This window comes from Lacerta agilis, chromosome 9, assembly GCF_009819535.1.
Source record: "Lacerta agilis isolate rLacAgi1 chromosome 9, rLacAgi1.pri, whole genome shotgun sequence".
Taxonomy (NCBI): Eukaryota; Metazoa; Chordata; class Lepidosauria; order Squamata; family Lacertidae; genus Lacerta; species Lacerta agilis.
In genome coordinates, this window is record NC_046320.1 from 25750939 (window position 1) to 25772112 (window position 21174).

At 38.6% G+C, this 21174-nt stretch overlaps 1 protein-coding gene across 10 annotated transcripts in view; it reads right to left on the reverse strand.

Annotated features, from left to right (window-relative positions):
• Positions 1 to 21174, reverse strand: part of TENM3 (teneurin transmembrane protein 3) — a 399040-nt gene that overhangs the window by 240529 nt on the left and 137337 nt on the right. The gene's annotated exons all lie outside the window — the stretch shown is intronic.

Below are 21174 nucleotides of genomic sequence, written 5' to 3' on the forward strand. Positions count from 1 at the left end.
GTTGCATTCCATAAATTACATTCACTCAGTGGTTCTTTTGTCCATGGCTAAGATCCAGTGAGCCCTTTAGGTACAGCTAAAGGCTTAAATACAGACAGTGGGGCAGTTATCTTATTTTCCCTGAAAAACAGCCTAGTTCCCCACTGAGTTTGGAAATTTCAAAAGCACTTTGTGATACAGAGATTTGAAAGTGGGGAAGGAATTTTCTTCTACGGAATGATTCACCAATTATCCACAGTGTTCCAAGTGAAAAGTCAGTGGAATGAAGCAGTACAGGAAAGGATTCCACTGAAGCAAACACTGCATGTATGGAGCCTAGTCTGCCGTGCTTCTAAATTGGAGCAGACTGAGGGAAATAGTTAGGGACTGACCTTTCAGCTTGGCTTGTTTCGAAATAGTTCAGCTTCGTTATTACCCATTCTGAGAGCGAAAGAAGAGGTGAATCTCTGAGTCAGTGCCCCCAAGCTCCTCAAAGACTCTATGCTGAAGAATAACCTATGGGCTTTATTGAACCCTTTTCTTGGCAGTATCTGTTTGAAATGCCTAGCTTTTTAGTGTGAATTTTCTTCTTAGACATCTCTGATACAAAATATACACAATACCAAAGGATGCCAAGAGTCAACTTCAAATAGGAATTACCAAGCTTGGATCTATATGTGACTGATATACTGACAGTGACTTCCTTGGTGTTTCTAGTCAATCATTAATAAGGCCACAGGGTGCCCCTGCCATAGAAGTGAGTAGTGACGGCAACTTCAAGGTTCTCGTGAGACCTGGCAAGAGCCCTGTGAGCTCTTGCAAGTTCTTGCAGGGCTCTAGGAGTTCTCACTTGAAACTAGAAGCCACTGCCCCACGCCCCTGGTAAGCAAGGCTTTGATGGGGGTGACAGGGGCAGGCACAGGGTGGCACTTTCCCATTTTGTCATGCCTCCCCTTCTGTTAGACCAACATCTCCTAAAAGGATTAACCAGAGAACTTCATGCTTAATAAAATATAGCTAAGTAAACTAAATTAAAAAAGGGATATGATAGTCTGTCTTGGGGTGGAGCCTGTCCCCAGAATATACAAATTATAATTCAGTGTGGAAGCAGACACCTACTGCCTGTGTATTCAGAGTACCAGGGAGATGGGCAGGCCACAGTTCTGACCATCAGTGAACTTCAGTCATACCCTGAGGAGATGTTTGCCTCCCCACATATTTATTTAATGTATTTATACAACACTTAATTACTGTAGTATCTAAAAAGTATACATAAAATTGTAAAATGAATCACAATAATTCACAAAACTTTATTAAATGCCTGCTGAAGTAGTAAGGTCCTTGTCAGGTACCTGAAATTCAACAGGAAATGGGCCTGTCCAATCTCAACTAAACGGGCATGCCACAGAATCCATTCAGCCTCACTGTTCCTAGCTGGGAGTTTTGATTACACTCTCAGTGCTGAGCAATCCTAAGTATGATCCAGACATTCCAGCAAATTAAAATGGATAGACCCTTAAAAATTCTCTCTTGGTGTGAAAGTCTGGTGATTTAGATTCTTTCAATTTACCAAAAGTTTATCCTCACTAGTGCACTATCTGGAATATACCTGCTAACTCTAATGATGAATACAACCAACAATGATGGTGGAATCCAAACTCCCATCTGGGAGCAGCGAGGCTGAATGGAACGGCAAAGCTACTGCTGCTATTGCCAGCCAGAGAGAAAGGTGGGTGGGCAGTATTTCTGCTGATATTGTTTGTGCTAGCTCCAGGTTAGTTTAGGATCCAATGGATGCTTGGCTGGCTCAGCTTTATGCCCATCCCTGCTCCATACATGCCATGTTTCAAGTGTCTTATATACTGCCAGTGAGTATACTGTCACGAGTAGCTTCTGCCTGCTCGCAGTTTCAGCAGGTGCAGCAGGGCCCTTCACTCTGGCAATGGGACATCTCCACCCCATCCAAACCTCTTTTCAGATTACAAAATTCTACAAATCCTGCTCCCAGAAATGCAAACACATGAAGGGAAAAGAATAATCAGACAATAACCTAGATGCTTGGTCCACCTGTGTAATTTGCCTAACAATTATGTTCAGAAACCAGCACAGCACTTCAGCAATGCAGTTCAAAAGGTAGAGCAGTGTTTCACTGAAGCTGTAATATTCCATAAATAATGTCTAAAAGGGTTATTTTCTGAAAAATAAAACCAATTGTCACTGAAGAACTGCACAAGAGTTAAGTTGTTACAAGTTCACCAAAAGAAAGCTTTTAGATAGCAAAGATGGAGGATGCAGAAGTTGAAAAAAACAAAACACTGAAGGCAAAGAGAAGGCGGGTAAGGGAAATACTAAAAAGCAATGAAATCTGAGTGAAATCAATTGTTTTCAGCTGTCAGTGCAGGAACAGAAGGAAGAAGCTGCTCCACTGCAGAAGAAATGAAATATGAAGGTGGGTGGTTTTTTGTTTTTCTTGTTTTTAAATGGAAGGTAGCATCATGCGGGATGAAGGTAATGCAGGCCTAATTGGACAAGACTGAAAACTATTTATCCAAGCAGATTACAAATTTGGGGATGTGGGGGGCAGTAATATTTTCCTATTTATTTTTCAAATTTTTGAAACCGGAGACTTTTTAATAAAAAGACAGAACTGGGTTTTTAGTTTATTTTTGTTAAATGTTGAGAGCCATGTTTCCTACTCCTTAAAAATAAAACGAAATTGAGAGGACACACCTCTGTCTTCTATGTGAATGACTGTCTAGCCCTTAAACTCTATGCTTCCATGATTCCAAGTTAAGTTTAAATATAGAGAATCCTAAGAATAGGGAGCAGGGTTTGGATCCAGACAGCAGATTGAGCAGTAATGCAGGACTTTACATCTATGTTTCTATTTCTATTATATTTTTATTTCAAAATTTGTGCCTATACATATATGCAGAGATGTATGCTTCTTTGGTGATGCATTTTCTCTTTTTCAATGATGTATATGTGACCACCCTATCCAAAATGCTTTCTCCTACCCAAAGAAGCAGGGATTCTACTCTGGTTACTGTAATATCCACAGACACATGACTGCTCCCATATTTTTTTACATTTATAATATGGAAATGACAATGTGACTAATGTCTCAGATTTTAATGACATTATTCAAAGCTGATCTGTCTGAATCACAGCCACCCCAAAAAACATACAAAGAAACTCAGTTCATATCCCAAAACTAAAACGTGAACAGTTATGTTTTTCATGATATGAAAACAGTTTTAATCAGTTAATTGCCCCTAGGCTTTGAGCACAAGTGAAGATATCATCAGTTAATCAGTGGACTTCAGAGCAAAAGGGCACACAGGCATCAGATGTTTAATAAAAGAGACAATTATTGTACAAATGAAGCATACATACTTTTGTTATCATATTGGAACATGAAACAAGACTGCTGGTTAAGTGCTTAAGGACAAATTATTTCCTTGAGTCCATGCTTTAGGGTCTTAGATCAACAAACACTTTCAACTAGGAAGATTCAAATTGTGTGATGCCACCTTGCTTTTAAAATGAGAATTAAGAATCTAAAACTTTAAGAAGTAATTGTGATCATTCCTTAAAAGTTTCAAGATTAGCATAGTATTTTGCAAAAAAGAATGCATTTATTTCAATGCAAAATAACATTATGATACAGGTATACTACAAATTTGTTTGCTTTATTTAAAAACATCCACCCACTTAGTATTACCATGGGGAAAGGGGGCAAGCTAATTCCTTCCCAGAAGAAAAAGCAGCAAAGCTTTTTGGAATCATAGTTTTTTTCTTTTCCAGAAATGGACATCTCAGTGTGAATCCTGAAGAAATTTCGGCAGTAGTCAGGACTTCCAGAAAGGAATATGACAGACTGCCCGTGCTGCCCGTGCTCCCATTGACATAGATAATTATGTGATGATTAAAATAACCAAGATAAAATAGAAGCCTGTACCATACCTAGATTAAGTAAAATATAAACATTGTCACCCCCACCCCAACCATCTCCCCATCTCACCCACCTCTTTCCCCCTTTTCTTCCTAATGTTTCAACAACCAAAACTGATTTGTAAAAATGTTACATGGAAAAAATACGAGAGAGACATTGCACATACCTTTGTAAATCAAGAAATTCATATATATATATATATATATATATATATATATATATATATATATGCCTGTACTTATCTGAAGGAAGAATGTATAAACATAACTAAGTCCTGGGAAAAAGTAACAAACGGAAACACCAACAAAGATAGAACACCAACAGAAACATGGCAAAAATATTGTTGAATGGCGTAGTTTGGGTTGCCAATGCCCAGGGCTGTGGGGGGGGGGGCGTGGGAGGGAGGGAAACAAATTGAGTACACATGTGTATTCAACTCTCCATTGTTTGGAGAGGTCACTTCATGGTTTGCATGGAGAACATATTTTCAATGGAGCCCAGCAACGGAAGTGTGCAGCTGTGTTGAGGCTGTACTAGGTGTTGGAATTTTGCGCCCCTAACAATTTTGCGCCCTCCACTATGCCACAGAAGGGTTGAATGCCCTTCTGATAATCATAAGGCAAATATTGAATGAGCAGCTTGTAGAACTAAGAGCCAAAATGCATAAAATTTCAAGAAAAATATTCTTGAACAAGAGAATGCCCAGGACGTGCCATACGAGAGTTTCAAGAGTGCAGACAGCTACAGGAGACATTGGCCTTGCAGATGCCTGAAAGACCAAACACACAAAGAAAGCTGGTTTGCTGATGGACTTTATGATCGGAGGAGACAGGAGGTGAGGGCAGAAGACAATTTAGTTCAGAGACAACTGCAAGACAAGAAGTTTCTAAGCCTCTGGTGACTGGTGTTGGAAAGAATTGGAAAAAGCAGAAAAAGGACTACTATTAAGATGGAATTCTTGGAGAGAAATTTATTAAACTGGATTGGAAAAGGGCAATCTTGGAGAACAAAACATTAAGAATTATTTCTGAACTTTTTGAGTGGAAAAAGGTGAATTTGAGATGCCGGGGAATAATTATGCCCGGTAGATTGATAAGCAGCTATATAATATACAGCTCTATGTTATCCTGTGGTGAATGCTTTGAATATTTTGAATCATTTTTATTATACATAATAGACAAATAGAGAATCGGAAGCTCCTCTTCTTTCTTTTTTGTCTAGCTGCTTTTATTTTTACCTCTTAGAAGCTCCCTATTTTGGATTAGTGAAAATATACATAGGAAGGTGTATAGATAGAAGATGAGGGGCTCTGTGTGAGGGGCAGGGTAGAAAGGCTCTCCAAGGGTGGGAGGCTGGGGGAAGAAAGATATGCTCCCAGGTAAGAGGTGGAAAGGTCTACTTTTCTGTGCATGGAAAAAAGGATTTGATATAATTGTGATAGAGCTTTTGCATTCATTTTTTCTTTTCTCATCTTCTCCTGCTTTGTTTTGTCTTTGTTTTGTCTTTATTCTTTTCTTTTATTCTTTTTCTTTAGATTAGTTTGGTTTTTATTCTATGCTACGTTGAAAACTTTCAAAAAATATTTTTAAAAGAAAAGAATAAATTTCAGCAGTAGTCCAAATGCATTTTCTGACTACTACATATAGGGGGGGGGGGACCTTTTACAATTTTTCCACTGGAATCTCATCAGTCCACTTGCTCTCTCTTTCATAACCTGCCATTTTCTCACATTTTCTTCTGCTAGCAGCTGCTGCATATTGGCTTTTATCTGGCAAGGAACCAGTTGCCTACACAGCTACAGCCAGCAGTGCTTCCATACTGTCTAATCTCCATAATACATTCAGCCTCCAAGTGACCTGGAGGCTTGGACTTAAGTTTGGCTCTTGTTCATATAGTGCCAGTACCGTCTGTTTAAGTAGCATATTTTTTAATTAGAAATTGATGCTTATGTAGCAACAAGGGATTTATCTGAAAATGGAAAATAAAATAAAAATAGAAGAGGCAGCCTAACATGTCTGCACAGAACTGTAAGAAATCCCACCCACAGCAAGGTATTTGCAGACATCCTGAAATAATAATATATGGTTTTGTATAGTGGTCTGGCACAGAAAATTGGCTTTCCTGAAGAAACAACATTATAGTTAACCAACAAGAATTGGTAAAGACCACCAACAAAGCAGCCCTATCTGTAAAAGTGTACAAGTTCTCAGAGAAAGGAAAAACCCACTCTGTTCTCTCTAATGCAGTAGGTATTTCAAACATCTCTTGCCATTAGAAATGCTTGAATAGACTTCGTATGTTGAGGTGCTTTTCAAAGATATTATACAAAAGTCGTTTCCCTTTAATTCCCATGTAAAACCTTGATATTTATAGGGTTGTCATATAGATGTCTGTTTGTATTGGGGCTTTCTTTTGATTTTTAAAAAGATCTTAAAAAGATAGCCCGACTTGCCATACGTCTGGGTCTTCCCAGACATTTTGTCAATCTGGCAAAAATCCGCCCGGATGCCATTTTTCTGAGTGATTCCCGGACGTGTCTGGAAAAACCCAGACGTCTGGCAGCCCTACCATATTTTGAAGACTAAAAGAGAGGTCACATTTGCCAACTTCTACTTTTAACTATGGATCACTATGACAACTCTACCCATGAAAAAGAGGAAGTGTCCTGGAAAAAGAGGACATATGGCAACCCTAACATTGGACTTATTTGCACTGAACATGATAGAAGCCAAGGTCTGACTCTGTGAGTTCAGCTGCTGCTGCTCTTTAAAACTATATATTTGCCTGCCTAGTATACAGAAGATAATTGGGAAATGATTCAATAATTTTGGTCGTTAAGTTTTCAGTTCTTTGAAATGTGCACACTTACTTTCTGTCCTGCCTCTATAGAGCTTTGTGATCACTCCAGTAACCTACCAGTTTCAATTTTTCCTGCACTCTCTTCTAATTTAAGAAGCCTATTTGTTAAGGCCAAAGACAGATTTCTAGATTCCCTATTTCACACCATTCTGAAATGCTTTAACTTTTCTCCCCATTGAAATGCAACACACTCGCCTGTCTTCTAATATACTGTAGCTACTATCTCACCATTTCTCTCAACTCTTCTGCCTGTCATGCTTCAAAAACTCCAATGCAAATTATTCACTTGCTACTCAATGTCCCAAAGGCCTCCATCATTTATGGGCCATCTCCTGCTTCACTTTTGTCTCCTTGCTCCATGATGAACCACAAACACACCTTCCTGGCACTGTTGCCTCCAAATCCCTTGCTGCCTGCAACCTTAGAAACACTTTATTTGATGCCTTTCACTTGCGAGTCGATAACCCACCCCCGCGTGGAGTAAATAAAACACACGGACACATGATTTTGGTTAAGGGGAAAAATAAGGCCACAACTTTATTGGTTACAGTGTGTGAGTGGTATTGGTTTAGGCATTGGACAAGAGCGCAACACTTTTGGGTTAACAACCAGTGGGAGGAGCTTGTTGATGCAAATTCAACTGGAAGCTTCCCCTGACGTCACCGGGGGTTGTGCCATGGCCCTAGCCACCAGCAGGGCATCGGACAGGATCCACGACCGCCGGATCCCTTTAAAGGGATACCCTTAGGAGGCAGGTGATGGCCACAACCTGACCTCCAACCACAATACATATTACATCATCTAATGAGTATTCCAATGCCTAACTGCCAATACCATGAAGTTGTGACGAGTGGCTACGAGGTAGGCGAAAAAACAAAAAGGCCGGTGCCAACTTGCCAAATGGATAAAACACTCCTACCAGGCCCCCTGGGCAACCAAGGCGACCAACCGAAGTCCATAGCAAGGTCAGAAGCATAGCGAGACCTAAAGGGAGGGAGGGTGGGAAATCCGACGGCGAGCAGGGGCAGAATGAGGAAGATGGCAGTGCCCAGGCTGGTGACTGCAGCCTGGCGCCGCCCCCGGCAAGTCCTATTGGCTGGCTATGGGGCTTGTGCAGCAGAAAGGACGGGCAAAGGCAGGGGGTGGAACACGCCCCCTTGCCAGCGCGGGAAATGGCCACTGCTCGCAAATTCTCCCCTCTGGGATGAGGAGATGTCTTCCGGAGGCCCCAAAAGTATTTGGAGCCCTAGTTATGTCACATGGCATCCACCTCTTAAAATCCTAAAATGCTTGATGACCTATCAATTTCAATTATCAATTCAGCTGCCACAATGTGGTCACCCATTTCTGTCCGCCTTTGTCACAATTTCAATTTTACAATTTTAATACGGTAAAAAAGTAAATAGTACAAAAATAAATGCTCTTGGTTTGTATTTATAAGGAGAGAGAGGAAGAGAGAACTGTAACATGAATTGCTGTGAAATGTGTAATTTATTTCCACTTCTAGGGGAAAGAGTTTTGTAACTCAAGGAAATGTATTCCATATTTCACAGCTGCTACTTCTTGCACAACCACAACCATCTACATTAAACTAACATTCAATGGGTCCGTTTTCAGCCTAGTGATAGATGTGTTTTTAGGCAGGCTGTTAGGCACAAGCCTGAGTGCTGTAATGCACCTACCAGTGCATTTACAACATACCTTGAAGTGTTTTATTGCATATTAATGCACATAGAGACCTGCTCCTTCAGGCTAGTTTTATACTATATTTTCAAGTAGGAGACTTTCCTCTTTGGCACTAGCAGCCAAGGCAACTAACAGAAAGCAATGTCACAATGGAACCAGAGGATTGGAAATGCAATGCATTTAAGCTTGCCTAGGATAATAGTCACCGACATCAGGCAGGTTACACTGCTGGGTATAATTGAATTACTCCTGTGAATTGCTCACCCTATGTTTGCCTTAATTCAGAAGTGTGTACCATGAAAAAATAAGTTTGAAGGATTTGGTAGGGCAGCTTTTGATAAGGTGTAAAAATAATTCTGGTGTATTGTGTGTCTGCTCTTCTAAACTTTATGTGAGTACTTTGTGGGAATGCGAATTACATTGCACTTACAGCTATTAATCTTATTTTGGGTATATAAGCAAAGTAGCCATTTCCTAAAATAACCAGACTAGAAGTAACATGGCTCAAAGAAAGGAGGGAGGAGGAAGATGACTAAAATATTGCTTCCTTCTCTAAATCTCACTAATAGCGTACAGAAATGCAATATAATGCAACACCTTTTAATCATTTTGTACTTTCTCAATGTTTAGAACAGAAATGTGAGCACAGTACTTGTAACCGAGGGGTGGAGGGAGCATTTCAAATCTACCCTGAGTATTATGGGACAGAATGGAGTAGAATTTATTCTAGAAATGCTCTGCAGCTGCCAAGAGATAATCTACAGCACCTATGATGTTTTGAAAACCTTTCAGATACATTTAATGATGAATGTATAACTCCCTCTAATGGATGCCTATTTTAATCTATCAGAAAAACTTTCAATATTCAAAGCTATAGTAGAGCCATTTCACTTTCCTTTCATTCTGAGCTGAAGGTTTAGCTATTAAATCCTCTGAAATCACATCAAGTACACTGTTAAAAAGAAAGAAAGAACAACCATTTTTGGGATGTGTGTGGGGTTTAAGTGCAATGCTATCCCTGAGTTGGTGCAGATATGATACAATGCACAGCCACTGGAGATTTATGCTGATGCAGCACCAGAATTATATTATGCCAGCACAACCATTATACCAGTATAATTGTACAAGCCTAAGGATAAAAAAATTAAGTGGCAATCCAGTGTGGCAGGTGAAGAACTAGACATAGTCAGAATCCTATGCTCAATCCCAGGTCAGTTTTATCTCTGGCAATGTAACATTACACCAGCTCAATCTGTAGTCTCCCCAACTTTTACACAGTCCTAACCATGCAGCCAATCAGTGTACCACAAGTAAGATATAAAATGAAATATACACATAATGCATTAGGTAAATGGCACAGGGTTCTTTCATTCAAATTGTGTCTACAGAACTTAGAAAACATTGGGGTGGGCTTAGTGATGGGAACTTTGGTGAAAGGGGACTTTCACAAAAAGGGAACATTTATCAGAATGCACTAATAAAGAAAGAAATATTACTAACCCTGGTCTTCTCAGAATCCTTCCAAGTACTCCACCTCAGAATTGCAGACACTAATACCCAACAGAAATCTTGACTCCACCATTACAATTGCTGATGTGAGGACAAAACACACAGGCAAGCACGTGTACATGCCTCCTATATTTTCTCCAATACAACCTAACTCTGTACTGAACAAGCAACCCTTCCCCATTAAAAGGAAGCAGTATATCTTGCAAAAGGGACACTATGGTTCCTGTACAGAAAAACAGGATCTTGCTCACCATGAAACTCCAAATGCAGGCAAACTCCCATTTTGTACTGGTGATAAGGAGCACTACTTTGCAGCTGAACACAAGGAAGCTCATCATCTAAGGCTGCTTAAGGCCAGCCCTTCTAAGCACCTAGGCACACACAGCTGATGACCATAACTCATAATTGCCCTTGGGCTTTCCACAGGCAATCAGAGAGTCTTCCAACTGGTGAAGAGGAACTCCTGAAGTGTTTTTCAGCCATTAGGAACTCAGTTTAAATTCAACATGCAATGTTAGTGACTTATAACTAGTGTTTTAGAGCATTTTCTGGAATATAGCTGCTTAGATAAACTCATCATAAAAATTCAAGACAAGGGAATAGAAAAACAGCTCCAAAAAAGTGGAAAACTGAGAATGAAGAGTCACTGACAATATTCTTCTCTTTACAGAAACAGCTCCAAACACAGGCTAAAGTGTGAAGTATCAAGCATGCATAAATTTATTAAAGCCTCCTAAAACCCTACAAGAATACAAGTATACATTTTGTTTTCTTGTTCACAGCTTTGGGAGAGAATTTTTGTATATATTGGTGTGAGTAAACTTTTTATACAGTAATCCTGCATCATACGTGTCAGGAACTGTCCCGGGCTCAACGCAGGGTGGTGGAAGGGCTCTCGGGATGCTACAGAGAGCCCCGGCCCCACCTGACCAGCAGCACCTCCTCTTCCAGCGGAGGAAGCAGTGATGTCTCTAGTGGGGAGGGGCATGCAGCTCAGGGGCTTGAGAGCAAAGATTTGGGGATGTTGGAGAGACCCTGCACCCCCCTCGCACAGTGGGCAAGGAGGGAGACACGCCATTTCCGTTGCCCCAAGTACGCAGAGGGGTGAAACGCAGAGGGGAGGCGGAGATTTCGGATACCGAAACTCTTATGTTGGGGTCCCAGCCGGAAGGGGACACTCCCGGATTCTGCTAGCGACTGATACGGTCATGTTTTTCAGCACTCTGCACTGTAAATAGTTTGCACAATAAAACTGTTAAAAGACAGTTCGAACTCATGCCTGCTTACTTGTGAGCAACCCAACGCAGAACTGACAATACGTGAATTTGACTTGCTCAATTTCAACCACACATGGCTAGCTGAAAATGTACAAGTCAAGTGCCAAGAAATGTGGGCAGCTGAAAACCTTTCTTCCCCTACTGTGTCTGCTTTTATGCTCTTTGCCTTGCTTGCTGGGCAAGGCCAGCTTGGTACACCAACTCTGGGAGTGCTAGGGAGGGTGCTCTCTCTCCCACACAGCCGCTAGCCACAGGACAGCTCCTAGGATTGGATTATACCAGGGGTAGGCAACCTAAGGCCTGCGGGCCAGATGCGGCATTGCCTTCTCAATCCGGCCCATGGACAGTCCGGGAATCAGCATGTTTTTACATGAGTACAATGTGTGCTTTTATTTAAAATGCATCTCTGGGTTATTTGTGGGGCATAGGAATTCGTTCATTATTTTTTTTACGAAATATAGTCTAGCCCACCACATGGTCTGAGGGACAATGGACCGGCCCATGGCTGAAAAAGGTTGCTGACCCCTGGATTATACGGTACATGATTTCCGCATGCACACGGAACACTTGGAGCTAAACCCTCCGAAGTGTGGGATTCCTGTCTAGGTAACTTATTCAATTCAATAACCTTTATTAGGCATAACAGTCCAAACATTTTCAAAGATATTTAAGAATATCCTCCCTTTAAGAATTGGGAGGAACTCAAAGGATACTATTATTAATAAAGTGGGGGGGGGCTCTTACAATTGGTTTTAGAATTTAATATTTCATTTTTGAACGGCTCAATTTGGCCTGATATTCCAGGAGACTTTACCTTCTGCTCCAAAAGGGGCAGGAGTGTAACTGACTACTCTTTAGTCTCAATGGAAATTTTAGGTGAAGTTTCCTCTTTTGCAGTAGTACCCTGCTCTGAGAGCGATAATTTCCCAATTGTTTTAGTGATGTGTAGAAACTCCAGAATGATCCTCGTCCTCTTATTAGTACCGATAAGACTATTTATGCCAAAAGAATTTATATAAACAATAATAATAGGGAAGATTTATTAGCAGTATTTGAAAATAATCCAGTTATTTTCGAGCCTTTGGTTAACCAAAACCCGGTGCCTTTGGTAGACACTGATTATCACTACAATACGATTCAGGAATTATTTTCTTCTTTTTAAAGTCCCCCGTTTAACAACAAATCTTCAAATAAGTATAACTGGTTTGATAAAGAATGTATCAACCAAAGATTGTATCAACCATAAGAAAGAACTTAGAACTTGTTTAAAAGAAGCCTCTATTACTAACTCCCACGTTCTATGGGAGACTTATTTTGAAATGAAAAATGCCTTAAAGAACATGCTCCTGGAAAAAAAAATCCATATTTTCACAAGCCAAATGGTCCAAAATTGTTACTGCATTAGAAAATAAAGATACCAAAACCTTTTGGTCACTCCTCTTAATAAAAGTTTCCACTGATTTGCCAAATATAACTGATGAAGCTTGGATTATGCATTTTATGCATTTTACTTCTTTTTTATGATTCCCAAGTTTCTGAGAAGGAAAAATTTTAATTCTCTGCCTGCAACAACTACACAATTTCAAATTACTGTTGAGGAGTTGAAAAGGATAATTCTTTCGTTCAAGCAAGGAAAATCCCCTGGTATGAATGGTATATCAATAGACCTTTTGAGATTAAATGTCTAGGTAACTGACAGCAGGCCTTGGTCATGTGGAAAACTAGCTGCACCAATTCTCATTGTGGGGACAACTCCTCCATAAAAAGCAGATGCAGAGATACTGCACAATGACAAACCAAGTAACCCACATAGATTAGGCTATAGGTTCAGTGGATCATAGACCAGAACTGTCAACCTTCCTTTTTTTGCATTGGGAAACGGCAATAGCTGTCAACTTTCCCTTTTTTTGCAATGGGAAACGGCACTGGAATAAGGGAATTTCCCGCAAAAAAGGGAAAGTTGACAGCTATGTCATAGACGCACAAGATGTAGGCCAATGGGCTCCATGCACCATAGCCCTACTAGCCATATTCATTGGCATTTGTCTCTCAGTGCAGTTATGAGTACTTTTTCACCTGCAGTACCTTGTTATGTGAAAGCCACTCTAGATAAGTTTCTAATTAAATATACAGCACCTAGTTATAATACTTGGAAAAATAGTATATCAAACCTTGCCACCCATTACATTACAATGGAATATACACTTGTAACGGGGATTATGATTTACTGTTAACTCCTTAGCTCTTTCACTAAGCCATTTTTGCTAGATGTTATTGAGGCAACTTACACAAGCAAAGTTTCCAAAACCCTAACTGCAAAATCCTTTTATCTTTAATAGAGGGCAGAGACATATATTTCTTGGCTGCATGTTTAGAATGCTAGCCCTGGCATTTCTCTTTATTTGGATTCTCTTCATTTCTATTTATTCTGCAGATCACCTTCAGGAGGTTCAGATTTACAGCCCTAATCTAAGTATATGTATTTCTAAATTTAGTTTTGTATTAGTAAAAACAAATTTGCAGTGCAACATAAAGTGAACACATTTATTTCTCAACTCAGGCAGTTCTTATGCTACCTAGCTGACATGTATATATAACTTGCTGAACGAGTTGCCCCTTCTCATGAGCAATGGAACATTAGAAATTATATAATGTTGGGGGAGTAAATGTGCACTGTTTAGTTCTATTAAGAAGAAAATCCCAGGTTTTGTTTTTCTGATCATGATATTGGTCAAATTCCCTCTACGTTACACAGCTCATGGATGTAGATCACTTACTTAAGCAAGCAGTTATACGAGTGAGCAAAATGACAAACCACCAGCCTGAGTCTGGACTACACATTAAGTATAAAACAATGGTTTGATTTACTGTAGCAGATGCAGAGGAGGAGCAAAGCAACTATCTCCTCTCCTCACACATTCATTCATTTACAAAGATCCCCATGTAGGATATACAGACTATTTTCTACCTTATTTTTTTTAGCAGAAAGTGCACATGTTAAACTTATGCAAACATGGCTTGCTTTGCATATAGTGGAGGGCAGCATACACTTTCTAAAACATGTAAACAAGTCTTTGATTTAAATCTAATAAAGCACAGTACTGAAATAATTTCAATATGATGTATGAAAGTACTGTTTTATGGCTATTTTGATGGATGCTTTCATCTCACCTCAGTCAGGGATGGCTTTCATAGCTCTATTACAGATAGGCTGTTTTTTCCATTTCTTATTCAGGTTTTCAACCTTTGTTTTGTTTTCCTTAAAGTATAGTATCTATTGTCTTTCAACCAAACAAAGCACAAGAAAAGAAAAAATCTACACAACCAAATGAAGTATCCTGGAATTAATATTCATCATTTGTTTACCTATATGTATTTTTAAATTTTTCCATATTTTGAAATGTTCACATACTTCTAGAAAAGAATCAATTTTAAAAAACATGTTTGTGGGCCATTAATAATACTGCTGCATTACTGACCATCAGAATCTAAAACACAATATTGTAAGTTATGCCTGATAAGCATCTAATCATATTCAAAACATAAAATGAATTACCAGATTAGAGGGAGGAAACAAAGGCCAATTCTGTCATAGTGGTTGTGATCAGATGAACAAAACCTGGCTTACAAAGCAGAAGTATGAACAAAACTTTTGCATGTGTGTGCAATCCCTTTCCTTCTCCTTTTGCCACAGGCTGTGAGTAAATGAGTAAATTTCCAATTAACTACAGTTTCCACTTTCATCTAATGTAACACATTCAATATAATGTTTTGACAAAGCCTAAAGGTCATTTCCTTACATACAGCTTAACATTTTTATTTGTTTTTGTTACTGTTGTTGCTTATGTTGGTTTGTAATGCAAATGTCAAACAGGTCAGGAAAGTCATTCAAATTACAAAAGCTTCTCTCACTTTAGCAACCATGTTTGAATATATATATATTTCAAGAAACGCTCAAAAGATATTTGAGCTTCACATATGAAGCTATACGATGCTACACAATGCTTTTGTATTAAACATTTGCCTAATTTTTGAATCACGTTGCTTGTGTTTTCCAAACTGTAGTTACTTTGGCTATATTTCTACTAGAACCTCTAGCACTGCATAAAAAGACACTATTTTGAAATTCACAATAAATCCAGAGAGGATTTTTAAATTAGTTTCTTGGGACATGAACTCACTGATGCCCTAATTTACATTGCACATTTTACAGTGCTAGATCAGTGTGAATGAGAAAAAAATCTTATGATAATTAATTTTACTGGCAGCAGGAGTAACTTAGTTATGAGCTTAGAGAATTTCAGCAACAAAGACAGAATTTAAGGAACAAAGACAGAATTGTCATTAATAGTATCAGGAAAACAGATATATGACCTATCTAGGGAGGCTGGTAAAGGAAAGGAGTCTATTGTATGGTACACAGGAAGTGCAACTAATATTGAAAAATATAATACTGAGTTGTACAAGCCAAATTTATGTTGCTATCTAAAATGTTGAAGTCTAGAATCTGCAAGGAAGCATTTTCAGAAATTCTACTTGTTCCACATGTAATGCTAGCTAGAAAGGCAGAACTTCAGGGTCTCAATGAATGACATGGAGCCACTGGAAAAGAGGGCTTAGATTTGTTAGACAGTGGGACACTTCTGGAGAAGTTTGTCTATAGTTTATCTAGAGTAACCAAGTGTCAGATCCCAACTTTGAACAACATGCTAAACCAACCCATAGCTTTGCTCACAGTAGGAGGACTGGAGGAAAAGCAAAGTGGCTATGATCTCTTACATAGGAACCTACATGTTCGGTTTGGCCTGTTCTGTGTGAACTGGGTCATTGTTTCTACCTGATACATGTGTACATTAAAGTAGTTATGTATAGGAAGCAAGTTATTCATCACAGGACTTATCCACACTTACCTTTTGCCATGCTCTTTCCAGGCAGAAGTCCACACTTCTAACGCTTCACGAAAACCCACTCTTTAAAGCTGAATCGGAACCAAAGTCACTGTGGGTTTTCCACAAATTGATGTTTGCTCCAAGTGAGTTTTAAAGAGTGGGTTTTTGCAGGGAAAACTCTGGAGCTAAAAAAGGGGTGCTCGGACAGAGCTTTAAATTGTGTACTGCGCCTGGAAAGTGAGGATGAAAAGTAAGTGTGGATAAGCCCTCAATCAACTTAGCTGAGATACCTATATTTAGCTGATGCTCAGATACATTATGAGATTAGAGAACCACAACAAATACTGGGGGCAGATGGGAAACATCTGGATTGCTCATTAAAAGCCTAATACTGTCTATGCAGAAGGCAAAGCTATTGATTCTAACCTGCTTTTTACTTTTTCTTAATTGGGGATAAATGAGGCGAAATGTTTCCTGAGATATACGCCTGCTAGCCTTTTCCTTGAGGTTTATGTTCTGAAGGTTTTCAAATTTGTAGATATCCTACAAGGAGGTCACTCAGTTCCTTTTTTTTAATGTTATAAGAAAAAAATAGAACACATTGGTATCATTAAAATCTTTACTGTCTGATAATTACAATATGATTTGAAATTTATTGTAGCTATTTCTTAGCAAGAGGCGTGATGCCACAAATTTACAAAATTGGCAGACATTACCAAGATAAACCTAATGAAGATAGTAAGCAGGAATTGATTGCAACAGTGCTCTCCAACTTGTGATTTCCAGCAACTGGCATTCAGAGGCACAGTAGAACACAGCCACCACACACCCCATAGTTGCCTTTGACTGGACCTAACCTTCAAGGGGTCATTTACTTTTACCTTTTCTCCCTATGAGTTTGTGTTCCCTTTTACCATCAATCTGGTCTGTTATTCAGGTGTGGCTTATAAACCTATAACACCAAAAACCATATGTCTTCATCTGTATGGCCATATTCGATGTGGTGTTGCACCAGGGGTGCAACCACAATATTTTGTCTACCGGTAATTTTAGACCTATGTTCCAGAATTCTTATCAGTGTCATACCTACATACATTTTTCTTACAAGGGCATATAATTCCATACATGACATGTGATGATTGGCAAGTTGAAGAACGGTTCAATTTCCAAATGTGCCCAGAGTGTGGATCCTGAAACTCTAACATTAAGTGACATGTGGAAAACCCTGCAGTGCCGACATTTAGAATGGCCGTTAACTGCATTAGGAGATGTCTCCAGTTGAAGAATATCTGATCTAAGGATTCTTTAATAGTTTTGCCCCTCATCAGACCAATTAGTGGGGAAAGATTGCATCTGGGGATGTGTTGAATTACGTGCCAATGTTTGTTTATTAACTCCTGTATTGAGTTCAGTATTTTGTTTATTTATATTCCCAATGCTTTGTATTTTGATGTTTTGAATGCTTGCTGTAAGCTCCTTGGGGAACAGTTCATTGTGGAAAAGTGTCATAAACGCAATAAATCAATCAACTTCCCCCTTCTCTTCTCACCACGGCCTCCCTAAATTTGTTCTGAAGGGTTGGGGAAACCCTTACTACAGGTTTATGGGGCACATAGGGGAGGAGAGGGGGAGAACTTTTTGTTGTGCGAAAATCTGTGTTCTATTTTGGATACAAACCTTTGTGGTTAGGATTAGCTTTAAGACAACTACCAGCCCTCCTTTTCAAACTTAGGATAGAAATTATGTTTTTGAAAGTCTTCTGAGCTATTCATTTGTATCCCAATTATCATTATTTTTGTCATTGTCTACATTTGAGCTGAGTTCTGAACCTTCAGCACTAATTGGTGGCATGTTAAATGCCAATGTGCTGACCCAAAATATTCAAATGCTCATCAAGTCTATTTGCTCCCATGAAATAATGGACTTTTACTCTTTTCAAATTTATGGAATTAAACACTTTTAAATTCAGAAATAAAAGGGTGAGCAAGCCACTTTAAACTACCAAATGAAGCATGCTGACCACAAAGGTTTTCAAGCTTGATGGCACTTTTGATTGCCAAGTTGTCTTATCACTCTGACAATGTTGACTCTTGAGCCAATAAAGAAAGTAGGATTTCAAATGTGTAAAGTATATTAGAGATGTCTGGAAATATCTGCAGTTTAATATATTTTAATTCTGATTTAATGGTGTACTTAACAGTTCAGAGCATCTGCATATGGTGACTCACATCAGCAGAGTGAGTAGCTCTGCATGAATCTATTTCCTCTATGGGACACTAGACCTTGGAGGCAGGGAACTGTTGCAGATCATACTGCCTGGAGTGCTTGAAGGGGATCAATGTACTGAGGCTAGTAGTTGCAATACAGTGTTCAGCAAAAACAGCACAGCTCATGCAAGTGCATAGATTTACAGAATATGTGAACCGTTGGTCCACATAGTATGTCCTACTGTTTGGCAATGGCTCATGCCACAATAAATAAAATCTTTAAAGATGCCACAGGAGACAGTGGTTTATAACAACAGTAAGGTATCAAAACTATATTTGTATATTGTGCTGCAGCTAATTTATATAAACTTGAAAAATTGGCACAATAGTAAGAATGAAAAACTATTTCTTGTTGACTGAATTCTATTAGGATTAAGACACAGAATGGTGTGGATAGGTAATACTTAAATATTTAAGTAATTATTTAAATATTAATCTACGAGTATATTATCTTGGCTACAGCTATTCCAAAAGCTCATCTACTACGGTATTTGGGGATTGTCCTGTAAAAACTCTACCATCAACCTAAAAAATCTATGCCCATCTCAGTAGATGCTTCTGTTAAATGCTCTGCAGACTGATTGCCCATTAAACCAGTAGTCAATTTGTCCATTAGATAAACTTCTACAAAAATACAACTAATGTGACACAAAATGCAAATGTCTGCAGTGCTCAAGTTTATAGCTTCAAATATATATTAACAGGCATTGTAAAACAAGGTGCTTTATGCTTGTTGGTACATTGGTAAACTTTTCCATAATGCCTGCTTTATTTTCAACAGCTGCTTATATGTTCAGTTTGAAGCATGGTTAAGATTAGTCATGTACTGTACAGCCTTTTGAGACAGTAGGGAACATGATATTTCTGACCAGCTGCAAAAATTGTAACCTCATAGATGAAAAATGAAAAGAATAAAAGAAAAGGGGCTGTTGCCATATCAGTGTTTCCCCCCTTTATGCTTTTAAATTCCTATGAACCTATTATAGAGCTCTAATGTCAAAGTTGAGCAATGATCCAGCTGTATTAGGGCTGTTTTTAGTTCAGTTTAAGTTTCTTAATTCAACAATATTATTTGTGATTGTATTGTGTATTTAAAATCCAATCATGCAATTATTAATAAATTGTAATTATTCAAATTATAATGGGTTTAGAGTAATTTAAATTACCATTTCTTGATCATGAATGGAACAAAATTAGAAATACTGTTTAAGGTCATATTGTGTTTCAATACTACAGTTAAATTGTTCCAAATTATTCATTCTTCCCTCTCCCTTAAGTAATATAAAGTAGCTTGGTGAAAATACGTTGCTACAAGTTTACTTGGCAGGAAAAACCTTTCTTCAGTTGGAAGCTAATAATTACCCTATTTCCCTAACTTTCATACTGGAAAAAGCAGGAAATAAATATTAATACATTTAAGCAGAGGATGGATGACCATCTGTCATGTATGAACTAATTGAGATTCTTGGATTGCAGTGGGTTGGACTAGATGACCCTCAGGATCCCTTCCAACTCTGCAATTCTATGATTCAGTGGTTGAAACTGAACATTCCTATAGTTTGTTTTGATACAAATGTGGTTGTATAAGACAACACCAGTTTTTGTGGATAACCTTCATATTTTCATTCAATATTAGAGAAAATTAAGATTTCTGAAGAAACACTGGAAGAAGGCTATGATAATGAACATGTAATTTTTTTTCAGTTGGGGGCACACGGCAGGGGAGGCAGATTGTTATCATTTAAGCCTCGAGGGGTAGTTAACCTTTGGTCCTCCAGGTGTTGCTGAACTACAACTCTCATGAGACCTAGTTGGCATGGCCAGTGGGATGATGGGAGTTGTCATTCAGGAGGAGCACAGATTGGCCACATCTGCCAAACATACAGTGTTTTTTACTGTGAGGATTATGTTGATGAACTGACAGAAAATGAGTATTACTGCTAAAAGGAAACTTAAAAAACAAATATAGCATCATAAAATCATTTAGAGACCCTCCCTGTGTGGACCAATGCTTAGGCCTTATAATAAACCATGTAATGCATTTTTCATTATTATTATTTATTATCTCATTTTTATTCCACTCTTCATATTAGCACCGCAGAGTAGTTTATTAAAAGATATACAAAAATAATAACCGAAACTAAAATCAATATGGCAAAATAATGAAAAACAAAAGCGGAAAGAAAATACTTCTAATGGACTGTTCACTAAACCAAATTGTTAACACCCTCACAATGACTCAAAGGCCAAGTGAATAAGTGTATTTTGCACGTTTTCCTGTAATTGCATATCCACAAGTATAGAGCACTGGTATGAATGCATAACCTCCCCTTCCACTGTTTCAAGGCCAAGAAACATACTTTGAGGCAGTGGAAAGCAGGTTCAAGCATTCCCAAGTCCTGGAACAGCATCCTTTCTCTACAGGTACTAGAACTACAAGTTCCAAAGTCTTTGGCAGGAAGCTGATTCTACATACATAGTTTCTGCTAAGGAGAAAGCCCCTGAAAAGGATGAAGAGTAATATGTCCTTAGTACTATATTATTATTTGCTTGGATAATTCAATCCAAACATCTTGTTTCTCCTAAGATTTCTAATTTATGAATTTATTTTGCACTTTTACATATAGAGCAGCACCTCTGAACTACATTGTCCTCTACATTGTCCTCTATATATCCCAGAACAACAGTTCCCGTTATTTCTCATTCTCCCACAAGTTTTTGGCTATATGTGCAGTCTTTAAACTGTTTATCAT